Source organism: Patagioenas fasciata, chromosome 3, assembly GCF_037038585.1.
Source record: "Patagioenas fasciata isolate bPatFas1 chromosome 3, bPatFas1.hap1, whole genome shotgun sequence".
In the NCBI taxonomy this organism is placed as follows: Eukaryota; Metazoa; Chordata; class Aves; order Columbiformes; family Columbidae; genus Patagioenas; species Patagioenas fasciata.
This window is the reverse complement of record NC_092522.1, coordinates 117,251,106-117,260,293: the sequence shown is the minus strand read 5'-3', so window position 1 is coordinate 117,260,293 and position 9,188 is coordinate 117,251,106.

The following is a 9,188-nucleotide window of genomic DNA, read 5'->3' as shown; positions in this document are numbered from 1 at the left end:
CTGGTGCAATATAACAGTAGGTAGCTGGGGAATGTAATCGATTTCCAAAAGAACTGGAATGACCCTCCCCGCAGCCGTGCAGTGCTCCGAAAACTCCACTGACTCCAGCTCCGATCAGTTCTGGTTCAGTTCCTTCCTTAAGAGGAGGATGTTTAATCTTATCAAGAACCAGTATGAAGCTTTTTTCGCTCCCTTTTTGCTTTAAATAGTGTGTGCACCATTATGTTGTCACCTTTATTTACTTCCCACACGTTATATTTATGCAAAGTTATGAATGTCGATACTGATATTATTCCTTTGTGTTACAGTGACTGAGGTCTAATGCCAGATGCCGTCGGTTAGAAGGGAGGAGGATGGAACAAGTACTGAAAAGGGGAATGATTCAATTTAAGAGAATGTGGGATTTCTACCAGAGACATCCTGGATTTCTGTACGAAGGAGTTCCGATCAGGAGAGCTGTGCTTCCATTGGAAAGGATCCTTAATTGTGCATTAACATGTAACCTGACTATGGATATACATTATATGGTTCTACTCGTTTTTTAATGCAACTTCCAGTTTTTAAGAACTTTCCTTCTTTCATTCTGAAATACACTTGCTGTGGAAGACACACATGAATATTTACTGTTCTGAAATGAAAATCTTCTGTGTATGTATCCATAGGTAGAATCAGGATCTAAGTTAAGTTAAGGGACTATGCTTTCGTTGTTTTTTGATCTCTCCACATCCTATAAAGGTCTTCTGAGGGGTAACACAAAATTGGGCTTGATGTTCAGAAAAACATGACAGACCTTAAGATGTATTTTGAAATGTATCTTATTTGAATTATAGGAAGCAATGCAAAATATTGTGGCACAGACAACATTCTTCCCTTGTAAATACTCGTTTTACAGCAGATACAGCACCGTTTCTCTTTCAATGAGAGACTTCTTTATGAAACAATGCTCCTGATTTAGCAAAGATTTTACGCTCACCTTTCTGTTTCATAAACATGATCTTCAGGTTTTGAAAATTTCCCTTTACAGGCAGAAGTGCTCTCAGTTCCCTTTTGCAAACAATTACATGTATTTGCATTTCAGATGAAACTGCCAGACAAGCCGAACTCTCCTCTTTAGATCTTTCTTTTGCTGCTTGCCTGTGCTGAATACACTGTTTATTACTTCCCTCTTCTTTGTGTTTTCCTTTTCTTCGTGCCACAGTCACCACTGCCTGTGTCTTAGCCCTGCTTGCTTAGCCCCTGGTACGATCAGTTCTATTTAAATAGTGTAAAACAGCATCAGTTTCTTATAAAATGCAATTCAGTCAGACTTCACATTCAAAAGCACAAACTTTAAGTAATCGAAAAGAACATTGCTTAACTTAATTTCACTGCATCAATAAAATCTTGCAGTCCTGCAGAAACACCAAAGTGAAAGGATTAGTCTTTTTTACAGTTTGTAATGACATTTATGTTTTAGTTTAAAAAAAGGGTAAAACAATCCTTGGTGATATTCATCCCGTTTTTCCTTCTGCCTTCGAGAATACGCCTGTACCGGCAGGTCGGGGTGCCAGCGCTGCCGATGTTCGCTCGGGCTTTGGCCGCCAGAGGGGGCTGCGCCGCGACGCTGCTGCTGCTGCTAATGCTGCTGCCTGCTACTGCCTGCTAGTGCTGCTGCTGCTGCTGCCTGCTGCTGCTGCCTGCTAGTGCTGCCTGCTGCTGCTGCCTGCTAGTGCTGCTGCTGCTGCTGCCTGCTGCTGCTGCCTGCTGCTGCTGCCTGCTAGTGCTGCTGCTGCTGCTGCCTGCTAGTGCTGCTGCCTGCTGCTGCTGCCTGCTAGTGCTGCTGCTGCTGCCTGCTAGTGCTGCTGCCTGCTGCTGCTGCCTGCTGCTGCTGCCTGCTTGTGCTGCTGCTGCTGCCTGCTAGTGCTGCTGCTGCTGCCTGCTAGTGCTGCTGCCTGCTGCTGCTGCCTGCTGCTGCTGCCTGCTAGTGCTGCTGCTGCTGCCTGCTAGTGCTGCTGCCTGCTGCCTGCTAGTGCTGCTGCCTGCTGCTGCTGCCTGCTAGTGCTGCTGCCGCCTGCTAGTGCTGCTGCCTGCTGCTGCCTGCTAGTGCTGCTGCTGCTGCTGCCTGCTAGTGCTGCTGCTGCTGCTGCCTGCTGCTGCTGCCTGCTGCTGCTGCCTGCTAGTGCTGCTGCTGCTGCTGCCTGCTAGTGCTGCTGCCTGCTGCTGCCTGCTAGTGCTGCTGCTGCTGCTGCTGCCTGCTAGTGCTGCTGCCTGCTACTGCCTGCTAGTGCTGCTGCCTGCTGCTGCCTGCTAGTGCTGCTGCCTGCTGCTGCTGCCTGCTGCTGCTGCCTGCTAGTGCTGCTGCCTGCTACTGCCTGCTGCTGCTGCCTGCTAGTGCTGCTGCCTGCTGCTGCTGCCTGCTGCTGCTGCCTGCTAGTGCTGCTGCCTGCTAGTGCTGCTGCCTGCTACTGCCTGCTGCTGCTGCCTGCTAGTGCTGCTGCCTGCTGCTGCTGCCTGCTAGTGCTGCTGCTACGGCCTGCTGCTGCTGCCTGCTAGTGCTGCTGCTGCTGCCTGCTGCTGCTGCCTGCTAGTGCTGCTGCTGCCTGCTAGTGCTGCCTGCTGCTGCTGCCGTCCACTGCCTGCTGCTGCTGCTGCTGCTGCCTGCTAGTGCTGCTGCCTGCTGCTGCTGCCTGCTGCCTGCTGCTGCTGCTGCCTGCTAGTGCTGCTGCCTGCTGCTGCTGCCTGCTGCTGCTGCCTGCTAGTGCTGCTGCCTGCTGCTGCTGCCTGCTGCTGCTGCCTGCTAGTGCTGCTGCTGCCTGCTAGTGCTGCTGCTGCTGCCTGCTAGTGCTGCTGCTGCTGCCTGCTAGTGCTGCTAATGCTACTGCTGCCTGCTGCCTGCTGCTACTGCCTGCTGCTGCTAGTGCTGCTGCCTGTTAGTACTGCCTGCTGCTGCCTGCTGCTGCCTGCTAATGCTGCCTGCCTGCTGCTGCTGCTCGCTGCTGCTCAATGCCCACTGCTGCTGCCCGCTGTCCACTGCCCACTGCTGCCTGCTGCCCATTACCCACTGCCTACTGCTGCCCGCTGGTGCCCGCTGTCCACTGCTGCTCCCTGCCCCCTGCCTGCTGCCTGCTGCTGCCTACTGCCTGCAAAGTGGGTGAGATGCTGGATTTCAGCTCATCCCTTTTCAGGCTCAGCATTGGAGATGCAATGCAATTCCTCAAATCATCGCCATGAGAAAGATGCTGAGCAACCCAGAGCCTCTGTCTTTACCCTGCTATTAATCAGGCATTAATGAGTTGGCTGTGTATTTTCTCATACTAAACAAAGAAGCTAAGGCACTAAGGACCTTTTGCAAACCTTGTCACCTCCTACTTTTCTGGACTCCTGCCTCTTTCACCTGCCTTCTCCAGAATAAGAACAGACAATTGTATTAATCTCCTCCTTTCTCTCCGGAAAATCCCAAGTCCTTTTAAAACAAAATGTTGTGCTGCACACACAGTTCACCTTAATAACATGAAGGAGAAGATGAATGATACCTGAGAGGTATTTATCATGTCACTGATAGTACTGTTGGTTAGCAAGGTGCACTAAAAAACTACCTTGACTAGAGTAGAATTAAAATGTGCAGATCCCCCCATTAGGGAAATTGGAGAGCACAAGGGAGCTGCTGGGGAGTGTTTTAAGAATCTGGTTGCAAACAACTGTTAGAATTGCAGGTACATAATTAGTAGCTTTAGTTCAGTCACTGAATCTCCCAGGATCACTGGATCAGTTGATAAGGTTCTATGCATTTATCTTCAGAATTAAACCTGAATACTGAAGTTTGGCCACTCCTGCATAGAAAGGTTCCAGTCCTGCACCTACCCCTTGGTGGCTGGACATCAGGGTTACACAGACCTTGATGGATGTTGCTCTGTAGCCCCTAGCCACTGATCTTTGTGTTATAAAACAAGGGTTTCAGTCCCAAATGTCAGTATTGTCCGAATCTTCCTTTATTTCTGCAGGTGGCTCACACTCTGTTTTCTGGTTTCCTGTCTTCTCCATCCAGAGATGGTCTTGTGGGTATAAAGCCTGTGAAACGTTTTGGAAATTAATACTGTTATGCAAATTATTGCTAGAAACAGAGCACAGACCTCCACATTGTAGATTCAGACTGAGCTCTCACTGAGGTCGACTATAACGCTTGCCTAAATAACAGAATCGTTTGCAGAATTGGACAGGTATGCTGCATTTAGTTATATAAGCTTTTGGAGACCAAAAGATTAATTTTGGCTTGCAAAATTGTCACCACATTGGCAGGTGAACCCTATTCTGTCTGTTGCAAAGTCTTGTTGGATTTAAATGATTTCTTTTCAGTGTGCTCCAGTCCCTCCTCCGCCTGCTGGAGCCCCCATTTTAGCTGATTGATAGGATGTGAAAAACAACCAGGTGAGAGCCTCATTGGGTGGAAAGGATGTAAAGAGGGTTTGATGCTATTAAACCAAACAACCTTTGCCATCATGTGGCAACAAAACACCTGGAGGAATTAAGTTTTGAAACAAAATAAGGTTAATAAAAGAAATGTTTGAGGTAGGGCATACATGAGGTAGGGTACAGGTTATTCTAGTTAGAAATGCACATAATCTTGTATCTCAGAGGAAAGGACTGACTTTCATATTTCTTCAGCTGAGGTGATCAAAAAAGCAGAACATCAGTCAGTCTTGTACTGATGCAGTCGAGCTTCAGTAGGCTGGAAAACATACTTGTTTTCCAAAAAGGTGGTGCCCAATAACTTCTTTTGAAACCATGTGTTTTTTTAAGGCAGTGAAGGAAACAATATTGTTTGGGGAAATGTTGAAGTTTGGTGAAAAAACAAATGAACACCACCACCCACCACCACCCAAAACCAACCAAACAAAAAACCCAATCAACCAAACCCAAACAGAATATTATGTTTCTAGCCCCGTTCACTTAAATCTGACCCCTCCCCTGAGTCATAATCTTGATTAATAGTCCTGATGGTAATTTCATCTGGATAGCAAGTGGTGTCATGGACCAAGGCTCTGTTGGCCACAGCATGTCTGAAGCACGGATGGGTGTTGGGCAATGATTTACCATATCAATCAGTGACTATTTACCCGCCTCTAAAAGAGGTTTACAAAGGACAGTCCTTGAATATTGCCTGGAATAGGTTGCTCAGCAAAAATATTCAAGTCAATCTTGGGACATCGTGGCTGCATACAGGGGACCTCATGTGAGAGAGGAGTAGATCTGTTTTCAGGAGACTTGGTGGATATATTACCATTATACAGTAATTGATACAGATGATTACCATGGTTACCACACAGAAGTATTGTGCACCTTGTTTGTAATTTTGGTTGCATGCTTAGAGAAATAGAAAGGGAGGGATAAAAAGCATATTTGAGAAGTGTAGCCTGTACTTAACTCATAGGGGTCTTGTAAGGTTGAATTAGCTAATATTTTCTGCTTTGCTTTGCAGATATAAAAACTACTAATGTTTTATTACTGTTATTTTTTTTTTATTTGGACAAATCTTGCCAGGTTTAAGAAGTCACATTTCTTAAATAGCTTAACCTTTTAGACCTGCAGGAAGGATTTTATATTATGAAAACACCTTTGCTCCTAAGGAGAAAGGAAGATGGATGATCCAGTAATTAAGGTGCTGAGCTGCACCTTAAAAGATCTCAGTTAAATTCCCGACTGTGAAAAATCCTACTTGGTGGTAAGTCACTGCATCTTACTAGGACTCAGTTTACTCTCAGCGAAGGGTTGTATTTTCTTTTCTCATCTGGTCTACTTAGATTGTAAATTCAGGGACTAGAGACTACCCTCAACTACCTGTTTACACCTAGCACAGCTGTAATAAGAAGCTGGTCTTAACCCTGGCTTGTGTTTCCTTGAATAACCATGTCAGCCACGAACAATTTAAGGATGGGATAATTATTTTGGTTGAGTTGTTTAGGTGTCTTCTGTGGCCAGTCAAAAAGGCGAAGGAGACATCATTGTAAATTAGCTACTTCTTCTGACTTTAGCTGTACATACGTTCATAGTCAACGGACTGCAGTTTTACTACAGAGTCAAGGGAACTATTTTACTGTGGTATCTCTAAATTAGCCTAGGTGTTAACTAGGGTAGTAAAGATAATGGCTCTTTCAAGCTTACTGAAACTCCGTGTGGATTGGGAAGCCAGATCCTCTGCTTGCAAATGCTCGTGTAGCAACAGTGTCATCATTTTTCCATCAGCTGGACAGGTGGCTCAGTATCCTGATATTAAAGGTTAGATTCCCACTCTAAAAACTTTCGCAAAGTGGAGAAATAATATCTCAATTACTCTGATTCATCTTAAAATTGACAATCAGGAGATTAATGAAAGCTTTAGTAGATGTGAATAGGGAGATAGGTAGAGAAAGAAGCTTTTTCTCAATCCCTTTTGTGACGGGGTTATGTCAGAGAGCCACAACCCATTACCCTATGTTGGAGCTGCTGGGTGGGATTGATACAAAACATCAGGAATATAGTCCACCCAGATTCCAGAGGGCTTGCTTATGTTGAGCTCTGAAAAAGCAAAATACAGGCAGAATATGAGCCAGCGGCTTCGCATGCAAATTTTCGGCACATAGAATAAACTGGAAAGCATGTGAACTCCCTCTGCCATGCAGAATGGCTAAAAATATTGCAGAAATCCAAGCTGAATGCTGGAGGTATTTTCTTCTTTTTCCTCGTAAGCAGGTCTCTGGTAAAAATAATTTCTCCGCCACCAGAGAGCTCCTGCAAGAATGTACTCTAAAGGCTGATGGGATGGATTACTTGAATATATTATTTCTCAGAACATTTAAAAAAATATGGTTTTATTTGCTTTTGTTGAAGTAATGTTAAAGTAATAAGTGCTTTGTGTCTCTTTGGAATGTAACCTTTCCTCCAGACTGTGCTGACCACACCTCCAAACCAAAGAAGACTAATACATCCATGTGATCCATATAAAAAGCACAAATGTATTATCCCTCATGCAAATTATTCCGAATAAGAAAATCTTTTTTCCTGTGTTGGTAGGTGTAACATTACATGTAGCACTCTTACTGGTAAGAGTTTCTAAAATAGCTACACTGCATTAAAAGGTGAGAGGGATGAATAATTAGGTAAAGAATAAGTATTTCAAAACATTTATCTTAGAGCTGCATCGCAAGAGGAATGACAACCCAGTTTAAATTTGTCAATAAACTGAACAACAGGATGCAAAGGAGTCACTCAGAGAACACTGATAGTCAGTCTGCCTTTCCCTGAACATATGCAATGAAATTTCTTTTCTTCTTTTCTCCCTGCTACAGATGCATCTCAGTCTTTGTTTCAATTACATTATCTAAAATTAATTGCACTTTTGAAGTTCTGTAGACGTGAAGCAGAGAATATTCTGCAAACCTCACGAATGAAGACATGAATAAAGTATTTTGCATAAATATGCCCAGACTTATGCTGATGAGGAAACAATATCAGATCAGGGGGTTTCTTGGACTGGAAGAAGTGGTCCAGGCGTCTGAGTAGTAGAGTGGTGGCTGAGCACTTGGCTTCAATGTCGTTAGTCATGTCTAAGGCAAGAGGTGACAGAAGCTGCTGTGGATCCGATTCAGAGAGAAGCTGCTTCAGGCCACGTCACCTCTTGTTTTTAACTGGAGGCCCATTCTTCTCATTCGCCAGTCAACACTGTGGGTTTATAATAAGGGTCAGGGCCCGTGGACCAGCAGAGCAGTGAAAAGACCGGCTGTCCCAGCTCAGTATGGCTGGGTGAGCTCACCACTGCTCCTCTCTGGCAGCCCAGGTCCCCTTGGCCATCAGCCCCTCAGCCAGATGTGCAGTCGAGGCCTCAAGAATGGAGGCAATTCCTGCCAGCGCTGAGGTGTATCGCCTGTGTTTTAGTCCAGACAACCCTGCAACAAGGGCCCTCTTCTAAGCACTGAATTAGGTGGACTCTTTCAAAACTTCATGGGTGATAGCCCTGGAAGTAGAAAGTCTTCATGACTCACTGAGTACTGTCTGTGAGGAATGATTGAAGGCATCTACTCACAATCCCGCTAATCCTCTGCTGTGTCTCCGAGACAGGACATCAGAATTCCTCCGACGACTGTATCAAATGCCACGCTCAAGTCCTGCACAAGGAGTTATTTTCCAGAGTTCCGATAAAGGGAAATGTAGGTTATTATGAGAAATGGATATAAATTTAATAACAAGGTCTGATATAAGCAGGAAGGCTTTTTACATTGTCTGTTCTACTAAGATTACGGACAGCCTCTATAATGTGATGGGCCAGCAAAGCAGAAAAATGTTTTATGTTATTACAGCCTGGTGCTGGGAGTGTGGATCTTCGTTTTTCAGTGATTCAAGTGTAGTGGAAAGAGATGTGTGTGCAAATAGCAGAAATGAACACACAAACGTAAATTCAATAGCTGAGAAAATCTTCAGAGTACTAAGACTGTTTTCCCAGAAAAGCTAGTAAAGTGTATCAAAGCAAATGCTCCAAAAATCTGACTGTTCTTTTAGAGTTAAATCAGGAATTTTTTTATTTAAACAGAATGCTTTATAGGTAGGACATAGCCTCTTAATATAGGGCTTGAACAGTTTGCTACCTGATGCTTTGCAGCCTTGAGGAAGTTATTTACAGCAAGAGGAACAGATGCTGCTGACGGGTTTGTACAATTGGGCATTTTGAGGAAGAATTGCTGTTGAAGTAATGGGGAATAGCACTCCTTTTGTGAAAAGGCTGATTTACATTTAAGTCAGTAACCATTGCATTGACGTTTGCTATAGAACATAGATGTAGTGGTTATGCTGAGTGTAGAATTAATTAGCAAAAGCTTTTAAGATTATGAGGTATTGGTCCAGTGTTTCTGGTTTGTATTCAATGGATTCTACAGCAGAACACAGCTGGGTTAAATGCAGCAATGAATCAACAGCAAGAACATCACAAAAAAGATGACCATGTTTCAAGCAAAGAGATCAGCTGGGAAACACTTGATAAATGTGTAGAGAGGCTTCTCTTGCTGTTGTACAGTGAATTGGGCTTTGTCACTGTCTGAATGAAACAATGGTGGAACATTATGCAATTTCATTGCAGAAGAACATCCCAGGATGTCTCTGAAGAATGTGAAGACAGCAAGGTGAAGTACTCACCACTCAGAGCTGGCATTGCTGTTTCTTCAGCTGATTGGTAATGTCATGGC